The sequence below is a fragment of the Larimichthys crocea genome, chromosome V (assembly GCF_000972845.2).
Source record: "Larimichthys crocea isolate SSNF chromosome V, L_crocea_2.0, whole genome shotgun sequence".
NCBI lineage: Eukaryota > Metazoa > Chordata > Actinopteri > Sciaenidae > Larimichthys > Larimichthys crocea.
In genome coordinates, this window is record NC_040015.1 from 2,499,752 (window position 1) to 2,516,036 (window position 16,285).

Sequence of the window (16,285 nt, forward strand, 5' to 3'; positions counted from 1 at the left end):
TGCTAGAGTACGTCCATGGGCGTACTTGTTTTTTTGTTTTTTGGTGGGGGGGTCCCTATCATATCGCATCATCAATCAAACTTTTCATACAAAATATGTAAAACAAAGTGCTTCACACAGTAAAACCCCATCTACTCCTAACCCTCCACCCCAACACCATAAACAGAAGTGAAAGTGTCCTAGCACATTAAAATACATAAACAGAACATGTACATAAAGAAATCGTTCAAGTAAAAGCCAAATTAAAAAAGATAAGTCTTAAGTTTGCTCTTAAAAATATGAACATGCTCTGATGCAATAATGTAATACCTGCTAATAACGCTCATTTTGGCCATTTTGCCCCCCGAGGCGAACATTTTCTCGTGCGCCCCTGGATGCGCCGTGCGCCCCCATCAGTCTGTCCGCCGCCCCCCTCTGCCTTGTCAACACCCCGCTCCCGGGGCGCCCGCTCCGCTAACTTAATGAGCGGTATCGAAAATTCGCGAGCTTTATCTCTTTTTCGGGCGGTCGTGCGCCCCCGATGCAGACTGCGCCCTGGGCGGCCGCCCACATTGCCCATAGCTAAGACCGGCCCTGCAAAGTAGAGCGTTACAATAGTCAATTCTACAATTGATACAAGAATGCATTAATGTCTCTGTTTTGGCTTGAGAGAGAAATGGTTGTACTTTGGCAATGTTCTCAAGATGAAAAAAGGAAGTTTTAGTTACGTTTTTAATATGAGGTCTGTATATACAGTCGTCCCTCGCTATATCGCGGTTCACTTTTCGTGGTTTTTGTCACAGATTTTGTTAGTGTAATTTTGCATGCTTTTTTTTTTACAGCGTACTGTACAGTATGAACGCGCTTTGTGTTCAGCGTCCTGATTGGCTAAGGGAGAACCGCACATGTGTTCTGAGTCCTGATTAGCTAAGGGAGTACTGTACGAAATGCGGCACCAGGACAAAGAGGCACCGTCAGAGGAACTGTGAAATACGCATGAGTTACTGGTAATATAACTTCTTATATGTCAAACCTCGCAGATTGATCATTAAAATTAAATTTGTTAAAAATGTTTGGGCTTGAAAACAGGTTTTGATCTTTGGTTTCATTTACTAATACAGTATTGTACTTATTTTTGTTAAATCTGCGAAAGTTTGAACTTTGAGAGTGTTTAAAAAAGAGAGAAATTTGGCAAAATGTTAATGCCTGTCTAAGAAAAGTGTATAAAAGTGTGTGGTTAGGGGTTTTACTGCCTTAAAACATGTATAATAATTGTAAAAAATTGCTGATTGAAAAGCTGATTACTTTGCGGATTTCGTCTATTGTGGGTTATTTTTAGAACGTATCCCCTGCGATAAACGAGGGACCACTGTAATGTAACTTCACTTACTATGGAGGAAATATGTATGGAAGCCCAAAATGGCCATACATTCGTACAGTTTATTTTCTCAGTTTTCTCGTGATAACAAAATAATTTCATTTGATTTCTTGAGATTTCAAGTTATTTCTGTCTTTATGTTGAAATAACAAAATGTTGTTATCCCGAAATAAGTGGATTATTATCTCAAGATCTTGAGATAATGAAACACTGTTTTCTCAAAATAACGACAAAATTCATACGAGATCACCAAAAGGATAATAATGTAGGACAATAAATCATTGCAGGAAACATCATTCATTATTTTTATTAATCGGAGGTCACTAAAATTAATGTTTCATCGGTGTGTGAATACACCAAAACGATGTCGGACTCCGTAGTTTTCTCTGGTCCCCTCCCCAATGTGACCAGTGATGACATGTTTAGCCGCATGTCGTCATTTCACCGCTGGCTGTCGAGGTGGTGTCCAGCAAACGATGTGGGCTTCATAGACAATTGGACACCTTTCTGGGAAAAACCTGGTCTGATTAGGAAAGACGGCATCCATCCCACTTTGGATGGAGCAGCTCTCATATCTAGAAATATGGCCAAGTTTATTAGCTGACCAAAACCGTGACAGCCCAGAGTTGAGACCAGGAAGCAGAGCTGCAGTCTTACACGCTTCTCTGTGCCTCCATTAGAGCAGCTGCCCACCCAGTCCTTTAGTATAGAGACTGTCTGTCCCCCGTCCACCCAGTCCTTTAGTATAGAGACTGTGTCTGTCCCCGTCCACCCAGTCCTTTAGTATAGAGACGGTGTCTGTCCCCCATCCACCTACATTATTTAAAGATAAAACAAACAGAAGAGGAGTTCATCATAAAAACTTAATTAAATCAACATCTCCAACAGTCCAAAATAAGAGAATTAAATGTGGACTCCTGAATATCAGGTCTTTGTCATCTAAATCTGTCTTAGTCAATGAATTAATATCTGATTATGATATTGATTTGTTCTGTCTCACTGAAACCTGGCTGCAGGAGGATGAATATGTTAGCTTAAATGAATCCACTCCTCCGAGTCATTATAATACTCATCTTCCTCGAAGTACTGGTCGAGGTGGTGGAGTTGGAGCTATATTTGACTCAAGTCTATTAATAAATCCTAAACCTAAACTAAATTATAATTCATTTGAAAGTCTTGTTCTTAGCCTCACTCACCCAACCTGGAAAACATCGCAGCCAATTTTATTTGTTACAGTATATCGAGCTCCAGGTCCTTATTCTGAATTTTTATCTGAATTTGCAGAATTTGCATCAGGCTTGATCCTTAAAACAGATAAAGCAATTATTGTAGGTGATTTTAACATTCATGTAGACAACCATAGTCTTAGTACTGCGTTTATCTCTTTATTAGACTCAATTGGCTTTTGTCAAAGTGTAAATAAACCGACTCATTGTCTGAACCACACTCTTGATCTTGTTCTTTCATATGGCATTGAAATTGATAATCTAATAGTCTTTCCACAGAATCCTCTTCTGTCTGACCATTTTTTAATAACCTTTGAGTTCATACTACCGGACTATAAGCCTTTGTTTAGAAACTTCTACAGCAGATGTTTATCTGATAGTGCTGTAGCCAAATTTAAGGAAGTGATTCCTTCAGCATTGAATTCAATGCCATGTCTAACTGTAACAGAGGACTTGTCTGCTTCCTTTAGCCCCTCACAAATACACCATCTTGTTGATAGTATTACAGGCTCATTATGGACAACTCTAGACTCTATTGCACCTCTGAAAAAGAAGATAATTAAACAAAGAAGGCTAGCACCATGGTATAGCCAGCAGACTCGTAAATTAAAGCAAGAGGCACGTAAATCTGAACGCAAATGGCGTGCCACTAAACTGGAAGAATCTCATCTAGTCTGGCAAGATAATCTCAAAACATACAGGAAGGCTCTCCGTAATGCCAGAGCAGCCTACTACTCTTCATTAATAGAGGAGAATAAGAACAACTCCAGATTTCTCTTCAGCACTGTAGCCAGGCTAACAGAGAATCACAGCTCTGTCACGTGTACAGGACAAATCAACACAAACAATTGTAAATTACAAGAATGCATAAATGACAATGAAGTACAATGAATGATAAATGACACAGTAGCAGATATATGGAGGTAATAATGACAGTAATAATATATGTAGTGCTGGAAGTTCCTCGTGCAGGATCACGCGCAGCCACAATCTCGAGAGAACACTGCTGGACGACAGAGCACAGACACTCCGGGAAGTTTGGTTAGTAACATGCAAATGAGACATGTCCACAAGATGGAGGAAGGAGCAAGAGAAGAAGAAAGAAAGAGAAAGAACGAAAGAAAGAAAAGAAGAAAAAAGAAAGAAGAAAGAAAAAAGAAGGGAGAGTGAAAGGGAAAGAAGGGTGTTCGGTAAGAGAGATGTGAGACCATCTTCAACCAAATACCGTGCCTGCTAGGCATAACCCTGTGGGGCCCCCCGGCAAAGCATAACTAAGGGGTGACTGAGCCAGCCCTAACTATAAGCTTAATCAAAAAGGAAAGTCTTAAGTCTATTCTTAAAAAGTGTGTGACCGTGTCTGCCTTCCCAACCCAAATGGTAGTTTGTTCCACAGTAGAGGGGCCTGATAGCTGAAGCGCTGGCCTTCCCAATCTACTTTTGGAGACTATAGGAACCAACAGGAACCCAGCGTCCTGAGAGCTCAGTGTTCTAGAGGGGTAGTAAGGTATATGAGCCTCTTTTAGATAGGATGGTGCCTGACCATGAAGAGCTTGTAAAGTAAGGAGAAGAATTGTAAATATATATTTAATAGGTAGCCAATGCAGGAAGCCAAAATGGGAGAGATGTGGATCTCTGATCTTGGTTCCTGTCAGAACACGGTGCAGCAGCATTATGAATTAATTACTCTGCCCAAAGTCCAGAGACTTGATTAGAAGCAGCCTGATAACAAAGAGTTACAATAGTCCCAGCCTTGAAGTAACAAATGCGTGGATAGTTTTTCTGCATAATCCGTTGAGAGACGAATGCGTCTGATTTTAGAATGTGACGTAAGTGGGAAGAAATGCAGTCCCGCAGAAATTTGTTTTTATAAGTGGACGTTAAAGGACAAATCTGATCAAAAACAACTCCAAGATTCTTTAACAGTGGAGCTGGAGCCAGTGTGTGATCCCATCTAAAGTAAACTAAGTCTCTAGTAAAGAGAGTTTCGTCTGAGGTGTTTGGGTCCAATTACAAGAAACTGTCAGGTTTTGTCGGAATGTAACATCAAAAAGTTGTAGGTCAATCCAACTTTTTTTATATCCTTAAGGCTATGCTTGGAGTTTAGTTAACTGATTGGTGCATCAGCTTGGATCGATAAATAGAAATTGGGTTGTCGTAGCATAACAATGAGAAATTGATAGAGAGTGATTCGCCTAATATGTTCCATAAGGAAAGCTATATAAACTAATAGAAGTGGGTCCTAGTACAGAACCTTGTGGGACTCCAGACAAACTTGGTGTCCATGGAGGATCTCATTGAACGTGAACAAACTGAGATCGGTCTAAGAAATACGGATTGTAAGACGCAAACCCAGCTTAGGGCGGTTTGTCCTTTGAGCCAATTTGATGTTCTTAGTCCTCTGTAAAAGATGTGATGGTCAATGGTGTCAAATGGCAGCAAAAGATCTAACGAACAGTACAGAGATGAGTCCCTTTGTCTGATGCCATTAGGAGGTCTTTGTAATACTTTGACTAATGCGGTCTCTGTGCTATGATGCACTCCTAAATACGGACTGGAAAATACTCAAATAGACTAGTGTTAGGGAGAAAGGTCACACGCTGATTAGCTACGGCTTTCTTCAAGTATCTTAGACAGAAAGGGAAGGTTTTGATATCGGTCTGTAAGTTGGCTAAGACCTCTAGGGTCAGAGTGGGGCTTTGTAAGAGAGGTTGTAATTACAACTACTTAAAGGACTGTGGTAAAATCCTGATAATAAAGACAGATTAATCAATATCCCAAATAAAAAAAGAAAAATGACTAACTGAGAGGTAAAACACTCCTTTAGCAGCCTGGTGGGATGGGGTCTAAGAGACAGGATGGACGCTTAGCTGCAGAATGATTAAAGTATATTGATAGTTTTATGGGATAAAAAACAGTCTAAATACAAACGGGTTTTACAGCTGTTTCCAAACTTGCTGTAATCAAGATGCAGATCAATGCCGTGTTTGAAGGGCAAGAGGTGATGGATTTTGTCTCTAATAGTTATAACTGTATCAGTAAAAGAAGCTCATGATTTGCTACTTAACACCTAAAGGAATCAGATGGTTCAGTAGAGCGTGTGATTTGCTTGTTTAGCCCTGGCTGACAGTGCTGAAGAGAAATCTGGAGTTTGTTCTTTATCTCCTCGTATAATGTAAGAGTATAGGCTGCTCTGGCTTACGGAGAGCCTTCCTGTAATGGTTTTGTTTGAGTTATCTTCCAGAACTAGATGAGATCTTCCAGTTTAGTGGCACGCATTTGCGTTTCCAGATATTACGTCTCTTGCTTTAATTTACAGAGTCTGCTGGACTATACCATGTGTGCTAGCCTTCGTTTGTTATATTAGCTTCTTTTTCAGAGGGCAATAGAGTAGAGTTGTCAGAATGAGCCTGTAATACTATCAACAAGATGGTGTAATTTGTGAGGGGCTAAAGGAAGCAGACAAGTCCTCGATTAGTTAGACATGGCATTGATGGGGGGGCAGGATGCGGAAGGAATCACTTCCTAAATTTTGGCTACAGCAAACTATCAGATGAAACATCTGCTGTAGAAGTTCTAACACAAAGAGCGGTTAGTCCCGGTAGTATGAAACTCAAAGGTTATAAGAGTAAAAAAGGGTCAGACAGAAGAGGAAGTTCGTGGAAAAGACTATGTTAGATTATCAATTGTCAATAGCCATATGAAAGAACAGAGACAGAGAGTGTGGTTCAGAACAATGGAGTCGGTTTATTTACACTGTTGACAAAAGCCAATTGAGTCTAATAAAGAGATAAACGGGGGCAGTACTAAGACTATGGTTTGTCCTACATTAATGTTAAAATCACCTACAATGAATTGCTTTAGGCGTGTTTTAAAGGATCAAGCCTGATGCCAAATTCTGTCAAATTCAGATAAAAATCAGAATAAGGACCTGGAGCTCGATATACTGTAACACATAAAATTGGCTGCGATGTTTTCCAGGTTGGGTGAGTGAGGCCTAAGAAACAAGAACGTTCAAATGAATAGATAATTTAAGTTTTAGGTTTAGGGATTTATTAAAGACTGAGTCAAATATAGCTCCAACTCCACCACCTCGACCTAACTTCGAGAAATGAGTATTATAATGACACGGAGGAGTTGGATTCATTTAAGCTAACATATTCATCCTCCGGCAGCCAGGTGTCAGTGAGACAGAACGAAATCAATGATCATAATCAGATATTAAGTGCATTGACGTAAGACAGATATTAGATGGAAAACAAAACCTATATTCAGGAGTCCAAGTTAATTCTCTTATTTTGGACTGTTGGAGATGGTTGAGTTAATTAAGTTTTTTATGATAACTCTCTTCGGTTGTTTATCTTTAAATAATGGTAGGTGGATGGGGGACAGACACGTCTATACAGACGGACGCAACCAGTCTCTATACTAAAGGACTGGTGAATCCAAAGGACTGGGTGGCAACTGCTCGAATGGAGGCCAGAGAAGCGTGTAAGACTGCAGCGCTGGCTCCTGGTCTCGAGACTCTGGTCTGTCACATGGTTTTTTGGTCAGCTAATAAACTTGGCCTAGATGTTCTAGATTAAAAAATGAGAGCTGCTCCATCCAAAGTGGATGGATGCCGTCTTTCCTAATCAGACCGTTTCCGGCGAAGGAGTCCAATGTAGTGAGCACATCAGTTTGCATTGAGAAACACTCGAAAGCGGTGTTTATTTAGACGGTGAAAATCTCGACTGAGTGGGCCTTGAAGCTAAACAAGGACAAGTCCCTGGCCAGGAGGGACAGAAAACACGGATCGAATCGTTTTGCTTGAATACACATGAAATCATAAATTTTTCAAGCTAGAACAACTCATGCTAAATTATAAAATAACGAATATCAAAACACTCAAACTGATTGGATCCAAAAGCTATTGGATATCTAACTAAGATTTTGCGGAGGAAAAACGAGGTTCGGAATCATAGACGTAAATGAGATAACAAGAGGTCCTTATGATTCGGAATACAACATTTTGAAATATTTCAACGATGAAGAAACAAAGAATACGACCGAATCAAATCATGATATATGGCTATGACATGAAACAACTGAGAAACTTGGTACAATGTGGCCATTGGTGCAAACATATTCTCCTTAAGGGAAGTTACATAAGGGAGACGCAGGAACTCAAAAATACCACAAGGTAATGGGAAACAGTGCAAGAATCAGGCGGGTAAACAAGCAAGTTTTTACAGGTGACTATACGATGTGGAAGGCCAGTAAAACCTGAACACACAGGTACATTCTTCTGAAGCATGTATCTTTTCAAAATAAAACAGTAAAATGAAGAGCATGACAAAACCACAACTTGGATGCCCTCAACATCGCGGTTAGAAAGACCAGGTTTTCCAGAAAGGTGTTCCAATTGCTATGAAGCCCACTCTTTGCCCTTGCACCACCTCAGACAGCCAGGGTGAAATGACGACATGCGGCGAAACATGTCATCACTGGTCACATTGGGAGGGGACCAGAGACAAATACGGAGTCCGACATCGTTTGGCGTGAATTCACACACCATGAAACATTAATTTTAGTGACCTCCGATTAAAAAATTAACTGAATGATGTTTCTGCATGACAATTATTGTCCTACATATTATCCTTTTGGAGGAGTCTCGTATGAATTTTCGTTATTTGAGGGAAAACAGTGTTTTTTTCATTATCTCAAAGATCTTTAGCATAATAAGCACTTATTTGGGATAAACAACACGTTGTTATGTCAACATAAAGACAAAATAACTTGAAATCTCAAGAAATCAAATTGAAATTTATTTTGTATCACGAGACAAGCTGAGAAAATAAAACTGTACGAATGTAGGGCCTTTTGGGGCGTCCATACATATCCCCATAAGTAAGTGAAGTTACATACAGTGGTACCCCGTTATCGCAGGGGATACGTTCAAAATAACCACAATAGACGCAAATCCGCAAAGTAATCACTTTTCAATCACAATTTTTTACAATTTATTATACATGTTTTTATGGCAGTAAAACCCTAACACACACTTTTTAACACTTTCTTAGACAGGCATTAACATTTTGCCAAATTTCTCTCTTTTTAAACACTCCAAAGTTCAACTTTCGCAGATATTTAACAAAATAGTACAATACGTATTAGTAATGAAACCAAAGATACAGAACCTGTTTTCAAGCCCAACATTTTTAACAAATTTAATTTTAATGATCAATACTGCGGAGTTTACATATAAGAAGTTATATTACCATAGTATACTCATGCGATTTCCAGTGTCCTCTGACGGTGCCCTTTGTCCTGTGCCGCATTTCGTTACAGTACTCCCTAGCTAACAGGACTCAGAACATGTGCGGTTTCTCCCTTCCAATCAGGACGCTGAACACAAAGCGCATGATACTGTACAGTACGCTGAAAAAAAAAAGCATGAAATTAACCTAACAAATCTTGTGACAAAAACCGCGAAAGTGAACCGCGATATAGCGAGAGGACCGACTGTATATACAGACCTCATCATTAAGACGTACGGACTGTTAACACACTTACTCTTTGTACATCGTGAGCACACATTGCACAGACAGTGATCACAACCATTCTCTATCAGCCAAAATGCAGCGTATAAGCAGGTATTACATTATTGCATAACCGAGCATGTTCATATTTTAAGAGCAAAACTTAAGACTTATCTTTTTAATTTGGCTTTTACTAACGTTTCTTTTAGTACATGTTCCTGTTTTATGTATTTATGTGCTAGACACTTTCACTTCTGTTATGGTGTTGGGGTGGAGGGTTAGGAGTAGATGGGGTTTTTACTGGTGAAGCACTTTGTTTACTATTTTGTATGAAAAGTTTGATTGATGATGCGATATGATGGGCCCCCCCCAAAAAACAAAAAAAACGAGCCATGGACCGACTCTACATTTTCAAAGTAGAACTATATATATGTTTAGTAACTCTCTTCCTGTAACAGCTCTCTCTCTATCTTGGCACTTGCGGAAATTCCCGCACCGGCGCTGCTTCGCCGGTTCAAGGGTAACATAAACGCAGTGAAGCTGGTCCGTCAAAGTGCGGATACAAGTGGGAAGCGCGGTGGGCTCGGACAGGTTTAGCCCATTCCGCGCGCCGTGGTGGCGGCGGACGCTCCAAACACACACACACACACACACACACACACACACACACACACACACACAACAAACACACACACACCAGCACTTTTTCCTTGTCCCCTCTCCTCCTCCACCAACGACAGATTCAGCCTGTTCCCTCCGCTTTGACTGACAACCGCCGCCGGCCAATCACGACGCTTCGACATGCCGCGGCAGCCAATCGCCGTCGTCGTCGATCTAAACCCCGTCAAGCATTTCGCGTATGGTGCCGTGGTCCAGCCCAGCAGGTTTGACATAGGTGAAAAGAAACAGCCCCGAACCGAACCGACGGACGAGCTGAAGGAAAACACCAGAACCCAGGCTTTGGATCAGTAACGGAATGTAATTGCGTGAACCTAATCGTTTTAATACAGCCGTGTTTTGTTCTTGATGGGAGTTTGAGGATCATTCCGTTGAAGGAAAAGGTACTCGTGGGTTTGGCTGTTTGAGGCCACATTTTCCTGCTGCTCGCCGCTGCTCGGGAAAGCTGCTCGCACGAGCTGGAGGTAGCCGAACAGTCAGCCCGATAGATTCCAAACATAGGAGAACCCTCGCCGCCGTCTCCTGCGAAACCGCAAAGGAATCAAGGTAAGTACTGCACTTGGAGGCTAGCAGCCAGCCGGTCGGCTGCAGCGCTTGTCGGGGCTCCGGACGGTGTGTGGTGTGTTTCCCAAACCCAGGCTGCTCTGTCAGTCTCCGAGCGCTAGCTCACTAAGCAGCATTAGCACTGCCCCCCCCCTCCCCCTGTATTTAACATCTGGGATGAATGGCTGACGCCCGAGCCCCCAGGTAACGTTATTCTTCTAGCACACATGCAAAAATAATCCAGATTTGATCCAATCATCAACGCTTCCTCATCGGCTTTCTTTGGGTTGATTCGCGCTAGCTGCTGCGCTGCTGCTGCTGCTAACGACTAAATGCTAACATGTTCAACTTGAGCTAACCCGCGATAGCCGCAGCGCTGACGCCTGCCAGCGACCTAAAAAAACGCCGTTTTCCCGTCTTAAAGCTAGACAGCCCGGGGAAAACGCCAGCTCGTCTCCGCGTTTAGTAACAATTTAGTGTTTTGTGCACACAGGGGAGACGACTACTAACGGCGTGTCTTAAATTGAGGCTGTTGGTCGGGAGCTGTTGGCGCTAGCTGGCTGCTATCGCGCTGTCAGTCGTAACGTTGTTCCGCGCCAGCCCGAGCTAAGAGTAACGAGCTAACGAGCTAACGCCAGCTTCAGTTTTTTGACCTTATGCAGCGGCGGCCTACCTTTGCTGCTCCTCGCGTGATAACGTGAATGTGTGACATAAGGAAACGACACGGTACATGGATGAATCTTTATTATGTTGTTGGGCTTGAGTGGTGATCTCTCCGGGCACGGGCACGTTTGCTTTAAAGTAAATGCTTTTGTTTTGTGTTTTAATCCTCATGGGTTGAAAAAGCTCCGTGAATCTGGTCTGAGGCAAGTTAATTCTCTGTAAAGTGAAGCCAACTGTGTGAATTTGTGGCGTTAATCCGACGTGAATTTGCCTGGCTTTGCATTGGACTGTGAACGTGCCTCCCCCCTGTCATGTCTCTCGTAGAGGCCAACATATTTTCAGCAATCGCCGATCAGAGAGAGCGAATCATCACAGATAATGACACTGTAGTGACACGGGAGAGGATGAGAGACACTGTAACACACACACAGTCTTCTGGACTGACTTAAGTTCAGACTTTTTTTTTCTTTCTTTTTTTTATCTCTGCTCTGTCAGTCATGGTGAATAACAAGCAGCATGCCAGAGGCCAGGTGTGGCGTCTGCCGTTACACGGGCATTGTTTGCTGTGTGTGTGTGTGTGTGTGTGTGGTGTGTGTGTGTGTGTGTTGTTGTGGGGCATACTTTCTGTCATACACACTCCTCCTGTCACACATGTCCAGAGGGTCAGGACCGGTGCTGAGATAGCCGAACAATCCAAAGTCTCCTGGTTTTTATGATGACTCTGATGTAAGACCTGCGTCTTTTCTTATCAGCTCTCTGTGTGTGTGTGTGTGTGTTTGAAAGTTGCTGAGTTAGTTTTGTTCCTGACTTGTGTGACAGTGTAATTACACCATAACAGATACACACAATTAGACGTGCTGTCCACGTTGCAGCGTTCAGTCAGTGGCAGTGACAGGAGAAAGGTTTGACATGGCAGATACGAGGATTCATGCTGATGAGTAATTGGTGCTGGGACCATTCATTCATTTATTTGGCATATCTAACACGGTGCTATGAAATGTGTGAAACTGGCCTGGTTTCTGGCTCCCAGTGTCGACGCTGTCTGCAGAGTCGAAGGCCTGAACTTGTAGATCCGTCACTCGTCGTGAACAATGCCATGAAGCAGACGTCGGGATGTGGCGGAGCTCGGCGTGTATAACGCACACATGCATGTTATCTGACATGAAAACTTCTTTCTGGTATTCAGTGCAGGAAATAATATTTTGGCTGTCACTATAAAGGTGTTCAGACAGAGTGAATGCTGATGATTGGATACTGAGGCCACAGCACAGAGTAAGAAGAAGACGTGTCTCTCAGCAAGTTAGAGAACACTAAATATCTTCATGTTGAAATAAGTTTTCAGAAAGCAGCGTTCTTTGCTCCTGTGTCGGCCATGATGTTAATCTGTGATCTTCCTCTGAATTTTTCATATCGGTCAGTCTCTAAATGTCAGTATTAATCGTGTTAGGCGTGCGCACAGTTGAACGACAACAAAATTCCGAGTCATTTTTTCAAGCAAAAATATCATGAGCTTGTTTCCAGCTCGTCGAGTAAAATATTATCAGATTTTCTTAGTACTCATAATGGCAACTGAAACTTTTTGGTGGCTGTGGCAGATGATCGGCGGTTCGATCTCAGCTCGTCTAGTCTGCGTGTCGGAAGTGTCCTGAATGCTGAACCCTGTAGGCCGCACCATCAGTGTGTGAATGATATAGCTCCGAAAAACTGATGAGCAGATCGGCACCTTGAATCGTCTGAAGACACTAGATTTTTTTTTGTTTTGGACGGTGGTTGGACGAAATAAGACATGAAGACGTGTCCCGGGCTTTAGAGAAGTCACCAACGGGTCATCTGTTACATCGCTTGGTAGAGAATGGAGTTTTATTTTAACGTAACTTAGTTTATCATCATGAATGACGCTCACCACAGGACGTGAACACAGCATATTGAATATGTCCACAGTCATAATTTAAGCAATAATAATATCCAGAGTTGATGAGCGTGTTGGACTGAACGACAAACAATTTTGCACGTAAAATAGCCAAAAAAAAAAACTGCAATGGGTGATAGAGAATATATTCGGGTTCTATGAAAACAAACAACTCTGAGACATCTGAAGGCTGTGCGTCATTTAAATGATATTTTCTGAATATTGTATTTCTGGACTTCTAGCTCCATTTGTGAGAGATTAGATGAAGTTAAGTCAGAAATCATGCAGTGTGGGCTTTGAATTTTAACTTTGGACCACAGGCGACAGCCTCCTCCTGCCAGTGTGTGTGTGTGTGTTGTGTGTGTGTGTGTGTGTTGTGTGTGTGTGTGTGGTGTGGGTGTGTGTGTTGGTGTGGGGTGTCGTGTGTGTGTGTGTTGTGGGTGTGTGGCGTGTTCCCCTCTCTTCAGCTCCGTTCGCTCTGCCTTGCCATGCCTATTTGTGTGAACTTCCTGTCGAACAGCAGCTCCCTCCTCCTCTTACTCCCTTTCTGTCGCTGTGGCCCCATCCTCGCTCCTTCTTCCTTGTTTTTCTTAATCCCCACCCTCCGCGAGCCTGTTTGGATGTCATCTGCTCTCTTATGTAAGAGGCGAGTGGAGGGGAAGGCTTGGCGCTCGGGGCCATAGAGCCGACCAGCCACCGTAGTAGTCCGCTCTGCGTGTCGTGTGTTGTGTGTTTCTCGCCAGCAGCCGTTTGTCAAGAGAGGGGGGTAGGGACTGATGGTTGTTTCACAGGGATTCCAGTGCCCCTTTGCACAGGTAAGTGGAGCTGAAGCAACATTTGAAAGGGAGGATGACTGTTTTGCTTTGACAGCTCTTTGAATATTCATCAGTGACGATGATTCTCTGCTTCTGGACGATCGATGCACCCCAAGAGTCTGTTTGATGGCGTCTTCGCCAGGTTGGAAGTTGTATTAGGATGCGGCCTGTGTGCAGAGTATCACAAATTCGAAGAGCGTCACTTCTTTGTGTTCACCATGGATTCATGTGCTGATAAGTTTGTTGTGAAATTGCTCCTCCGTTCAAAATCAGCAATCTCTGCTGTTGGAGGAGCTGCAGCAGGACAACAGATCAGTGACTTATTTATTTGTTGTTCATTAATCAATCAAATGGCGAATTGTTGTGTCCCCAAAAACACAACTTTTCCCGGCGCCTGCTGCCCCGTACATCACCCAGCTCGTGGATTTTTACTGAAATGAACGTACTCGCAAAGGTGTCAGCGTGTACGTCAAGCTGCTCCACTCTAAGCCTTCAGTGGGTTATCCCAGACCGAAGGGGATTTTTTTCAGAGGCAGGCTTTTGTTTGGCTCAGGTGTCACTTCTCAGTTTTTGGTTACCTGGCCGCCGGAGGAGTTGAACCGAGCAGCCACTGATGAGACGGATCAGGGTTGAGCTGGAGGTGTTTCTCGCCCGCTGACACACGATGCCCGACAGACGGCGTTCATACAGATGGATTCGTCAACAGCTGTGTGGTTGTGAGCGAAGGCGACAGATGACTGCGTGTAATGAGTTTTGTCGTGTGAATCTGTGACTGCGTGTGGGGTACATTTAAAGAGAGTTAAAATGTTTTAGGTCTTAACCAAAGATCAGTGCACATGTGTGATTAAACGTGAAGCTCCCGTGGTGTTTATGTTTGCCTCGCCCGAAATAAAGAGCATCTGCTATGCTCAGTGTCATTCCACATCAGGCCATTAAATGGGCAGTATGAAGGTAACTTCTGCAATTGTTGATGATGTCGCAGACTTCTAGTCCCCGGCACTTCTCTTGTGCGGGCGCGGCTGAATTTGGTCTGTTCTCCACGTGATTTCCAAACCCCAACGATAGTTTCAGAAACGCTTTGCTCAACAACTTTGTTAACTGGCTCAGATTTGGTTTTTCCTGTTCTTAAGTGACTACCACGAGTCAATGTGCTACAAAGTTATTTGTTTCCCATTGTGTCGGTTTTACCTACTTTACTTTACTTCTGTGGTCTTGACTACGCCTTGACTAGACAGCGGCTTCTGCTGAGCTGTGAACAGCTGAATGCCGCAACGCGTACGGAACGCGTCACTGTGTGATCAGTACCTCGTATGAACTGTTCCCCTTTTTTAAGCTTTGTGAAAATTACATCGAGTGAGCCGTTGTTCAAGCCTCTTGAGTAGTTACATGAGTGCACGAGAAGCGTCAGGACCACTCATATGTTTGTGTCGCAGTAAGTACTCGGCAGAACGTTGTGAGGTCATGAGTTAGGAAAGTGGGGCACTTCACGAAGCAGTCTCCTGGGGGAAACCTGGAGTAGGGTCCGGATATGGGTCTGGAAAGAATGGAACAAGGATTTGGTCATTTCTAGATCCTGAGTTCTGATCTTACCATCCTATGTAGAAGCATCTCAGTGAAGACGTAACAAGCAAATACATGAGCTTTTCATTAATCACACTTGTCAGTCTTGATATGATCTGACTCCACTCCAACTCACATTGCTTCAACAGCCTGACGGTCTCTTACCACAGATGGAAGAGACGCTGGTCTGCAGCCATGAATGACTTGTAAAATTGCAGTACAGTACTGTATACGATGATGGACGGTCAGTTGTGCAGCCCGCATGTTGCGTGAAAGGCTTTCACTGTCAGCAGAGAGTGTGTGTGTGTGTGTTAGTGTGTGGTGCGTGCGCTGAATGCTGAGTGTGTCCACCAGACCTCGAACATATCAGTGACAGAGAGGACACACTTAGCCCGCCGCTGTGACTTTGTGCTGACTGCATCTCTAACGCCGGTCAGAGTTTTAGCCTCCATGTCACACTCACGTCTCTTTACATAATGTGTTTTTTTTTTTTTTTTTTTGCTCCAGTTTCAGTTGACTTCTCCTGTGGTTTCTTGTCATCCCAGTCGAGTTGGTGTGGACTTGTCGGGATCTTTACTCTCCTGACACGACGCTGTCTCCAGTTATGGTTCCGTACAGTGTGTGGAAGTCTGGATGTCCAAACTGTCAAATAAAAGTTATGACACAATGAATAAGCCTCTGTCCATAGACCAGTTCTGTTATAAGTTACATTTGACGGCTTGAGGGTTCACATTGAGCTTACTTGGGAGATTAATTCAGTCTTGGGTTTTGGGGATGAAACATTTTTAAGGATTTTAAGAAAAGTTGTACCTTAGGTATTTATATATTTAAAGTTTTATTTATTAATTACTTCAGGAAAAAGAAAAAAAATAGTTTGCACACCAGATTAAAGTTTCCAAAACGTAATTTTGGCTGAAAAAGAAAGTGTTTTTGGATGCACAACTAAATTTTGAGTTAATAATAGAAAATATCGTGACATGTTCAGAGGAATCAGACCTTGTCTCAGGAGGAGGAGT